Here is a 4,307-nt window from a genome sequence, read left to right as displayed (position 1 = left end):
AGAGGCTGAAAAGTAATCTTCATCATTTGTTAAAACACTTGTTGGAACGATCGTCACGTCAAATAGGTTTCTGTGTCTTTCTCGTCTTACTTTAAGAAAGAAAGATAGACAGATAGCTGAATGGATGGATGGATGGATGGATGGAAGGAAAGACGTGACATTGAATTGCAAATATGAATCTAAGAACAGCAGAATCATTAGTATTTTAAGAATTGGTTGTTATTATAACATACTGACTGCTTTTTTTTACCTTATCAGTAAATGTTAAAACTATGATTTTATTGTCATCTGTGGTTATTATATTTATATTGTTCTTCTGTTCTGTAAGAGTTCAGCCTCGTAGAGTTCTCCTGATATGTTGTTTTATTATTTTTCATTTAATATTTATTTGAACAGGGAGAGTGCACATTGATGAACATTTCTGTAAATGTGTCAGTAGATGCTAAGCTAATTTTCAACGTAGTAATAATAATAATGACAATAATGCAAAATTTAGTAAGAGTTTGAGGGTTCAAATAGAATGGTTTCTACACTTTTAGTAAAAAATTGACATGTCAATTGATAAGCTAAAATAAACAACTTAAACAGTTAAAATGTGATATTCATCCAACACTGAAATACAACATTTACTTTTTCAGATTCATGCAGTTTGACATTGCCTCTTCAAGAGTGTGTGCATTTTTGTGTGGATTTAAACAAAATTTTAAGTTGCTTCTTACATGTATTGACACTTTGGTACACTGACTGTTCCAGATGCTACTGCCCTTTACAGAGAGAGCAGTCCTCTCTGTTGCAGTAACTGATCTGGTGAGATGAGACATGACGGTGAAGTTCCAGGACAGCAGGAGCTCTTTGGTTAAATCCTCTGAAGATGTGTAGCAGTTTGTCGACTAATACGGATGTCCCGATCAGGTTTTTTTGGGCCCGATCCGATTCCGAGTCATCTGATTTTGTGTATCTGCCGATACCGAGTCCCGATCCGATACTTTTATAAGACATTTAAAACATGAATAAATTGAAGAAACAGATTAGTGTTGTCCCTTATTTATATTTCAATAACCTTCTTTTATCATTAAAAACTTAAATAAAACACTTGTGTGAAATAGCTTTAATAAAGTAGTAAAAATACAGCAAATATAAACTAGGAAAAAAATACAGTTTTCTTGTTATATAAGGGATAATTAGTCATGTGATAAAGTTTAGNTTTTGGGCCCGATCCGGTTCCGAGTCATTTGATTTTGTGTATCTGCCGATAACGAGTCCGGATCCGATACTTTTATAAGACATTTAAAACATGAATACATTGAAGAAACAGATTAGTGTTGTCCTTTATTTATATTTCAATAACCTTCTTTTATCATTAAAAACTTAAATAAAACACTTCTGTGAAGTAGCTTTAATAAACAAGTAAAAATACAGCAAATATAAACTAGGAAAAAAAATGTCTTGTTAAAGTGATAAAGTTTAGTGACTTTAGCTTTAACATCTTTAGAGCTATTGAACATTATTGACCAAATGTGATTCCTGTCCTCATTTAAAATTCTTAAAAATAAATTATGACTTTGTTCTAGCATAAAATTTGATGAGTGTTCATAAATAGCTGATATCATTATTAGTTTTAATTTACTAGTTTTATCTATTTATTCTTAAGATTATGTGCTTCTTTTTTTAATTCTTAAGACATCACATTTTTGGTTTTAATAACACAGTAGTTAATTTTCTTAACTGTTATTTCTCTGTCAGATAAATAAAACAGGCATATCAAAGGACAGCTCGGGTCCTAAGGAGTTAAATCACGGCGCTAGCATGTAGCAGTTAGCAGCTGCTGTGTAGCCATCTGTCTGCAGCATGAAGAGCTTCACATTAAAAAGAAACAAAATACTGTCTTTTTTGTTGGAATACCTTTAGAGGTTGTTGTTTGAGTTATGACAAACCAATAGAGACACTTGCTGTCAGTTTAAAGCGTTTTTAAAATAGTTATTGGTCCCGGAAGTTAGCTTTCTAGCTAGCTTTGTTTACATTATCATTCTGCTTGAGCTACTGCCGTTTTCTGCTGCGTTTTCTGGTGATGACATTTTGGGATCTTTTCATGACATGCAGATTTGTAGTGGTGATGAAATATAAGGCTCTGATCATAATGAGAATAAATGAAATATCCGATCCTGATCGGACAAAGGAGTCCGATTCCGATCGAGTCCCAAACCACATGATCGGCCCCGATTTCCGATCACGTGATCGGATCGGGACATCCCTAGTGTTGATGGGGATATTCCCTCCAAGCATCACACCAGCAGAATGCTAAACATTAAACGGCTGGAGCAGAAATCGATATAAGAAATAATGATCTGCGAAAAGAATCAAATATATGGGATGAATGGTTTCAGATTGCTACGACAAATGACAAATAACTGTTTTCACTGTCATTCTGCACCTTTGTGTTTGTCATCTTAAAAATGTGAGTTTGCCTTGAAGCAGAACTTTAAAATTGCCTTTTCAAAGTAAAAGCGTTACGTTTCCGTGCAGGACTTTGGTCTGGACGTGGAGGCCTTTCAGCGCATGGTGGAGGACTGCCCCCCTCGACTTCCTGGAGCTGGCCATTTCTTGCTGTAATGTAAGAAACGATCACTTCCTGTTTTCAGTTCTTGGTGGGAAAGCATAAATAAGTATTTATGCTAAAATTAAGTCACAATAGTATTTTTTTTTTTTGCTTAAATTGTGTGGATGAAGGAAAGCTGCAGCTTTGAGGCAGTTTTCATTTATTAACATTCAGTTTTCCAAACAATCCAAAGGCTTTCCTGTTTATGCACACTCCCTTCCTGACGAGCTTTTAATGGCTTTTAAATTAATCCAAACTATATTCCAGAGTTCATTATGCTAGACGACGAGGCTCCGGCACTCTGGGTTATCAAATCTTGACGTTAATTCTCACCAACTTCCTGTTTCTGTTGTTCTATCAGTATAAACTCTGGAAGTTGTTTCTGAATGTTTTTAGTTCAGAGAATCCTTGATGGAGTCAAAAGACTCTGCAGAGTAAAAGTGTGATTGAATCAGTTTATCAGTTCTCCCCCCGTGTTGCCACTCTAATCTGAAGTGTCTGTCTCCTCTGCCAGATGAATGCAAAACTCCGTCCGTCTTTTGCCCAAATCGTAGTGGAGCTGGAGAAGATACAAGCTGAGAGGAAGCAGAAAGATGAACCACCTGTTAAAGTAGGTCTTTATTTATTTTTTTTTACAAGTTGATAAAAACAATTAATCTAAGTTTAATAGATCCATAATAGTAGAGATCGATCTAACGCATAATACTAAAGTTTGCTAGCTTGATGCTAATGTATAATGGGATTTCCCATAGGACGGCTAATGCTAACACTCGGTCGACCTAAACATACATTTCTGACTTAATGAATATTATTATAAACCCACAGGAATTAGTTTTCCAAACTTTTTTAAGTAACCATTTGTGGTCTAAAACAGTTTTTGATCATACTTTCTTCTTCTTCTGGAATAAGATGTAATGCTATACTGTGATCGCCACCTAGTGGCCAAACTGAAACGCCCTCCAGGAGAAGCAGAACAATCGTTGGAGCTTCTCTGTTTGGGAATTCATGTAACACTAATTGCTATTAATCACATTATTTCACTAATACATTTTACAGTATGTGAACTTTATGAATTAAGAGGATTGAAAGAATTGGAATCTAATCGATTCTGGAAATTATTGGCAATACCTAACCTTAGTGGAGAAGATCCAGATTTTTGAATTCCCAGCTAAACAAACTAAATCTGTCTTTTTTTTCATTTTATTTTGTTTTTTTCTCCCCTCAGTCCTGTCTCCGGCCATCGACTACAGTCGGAGGAGATCCCTTCANCTGAAACTCAACTTTTTTTCTGGTTTGAGTTTGACTTTAGAATGTAGAACAAAGTTATCGTCTTAAAAATACTTCAAAGTAATCTTTCTCCTCCTAAAATTAAGTATTTTCTCTGACTCTGTAGATAGTTTTTCTAATCTTGAGATGAACTTCTGTTCATGAAACAAACGATCCTTTTGTTTTCACTGTAAAGTGTTATCAGATCTCTGGTGGACTTTGTGAGAACAGCAGCAATCATTCAAAAAGCTTTTTGAGTTATTTTATAATCCACCTTAAGCCGGATCAGAGCTTTAAAAAAAGTTAAGAAATGACTGTGATTGTTAAAGAGACTATATAGTACGCTTTTCTCAAGTCTTTCAGAGTAAACTATATCCATAAATGTGATCATTGGCACACTAAAGAACAAATTATTTATGAAATATTAGTTATTTTCGTGAGTTTT

General features: G+C 34.7%; 1 long non-coding RNA gene across 1 annotated transcript; it reads left to right on the top strand.

Annotated features, from left to right (window-relative positions):
• The first annotated feature begins 1,976 nt into the window (after positions 1-1,976).
• Positions 1,977-3,864, top strand: LOC112159415. Its single transcript, XR_002921484.1, has 3 exons — positions 1,977-2,611; positions 3,111-3,206; positions 3,822-3,864. It is a non-coding gene; the product is annotated as an uncharacterized LOC112159415 (long non-coding RNA).
• The last annotated feature ends 443 nt before the right edge of the window (positions 3,865-4,307 follow it).

The sequence above is a fragment of the Oryzias melastigma genome, linkage group LG11 (assembly GCF_002922805.2).
Source record: "Oryzias melastigma strain HK-1 linkage group LG11, ASM292280v2, whole genome shotgun sequence".
Classification (NCBI taxonomy): domain Eukaryota; kingdom Metazoa; phylum Chordata; class Actinopteri; order Beloniformes; family Adrianichthyidae; genus Oryzias; species Oryzias melastigma.
The sequence above is the reverse complement of the archived record's forward strand: the minus strand, read 5'-3'. Positions and strand labels throughout refer to the sequence as shown.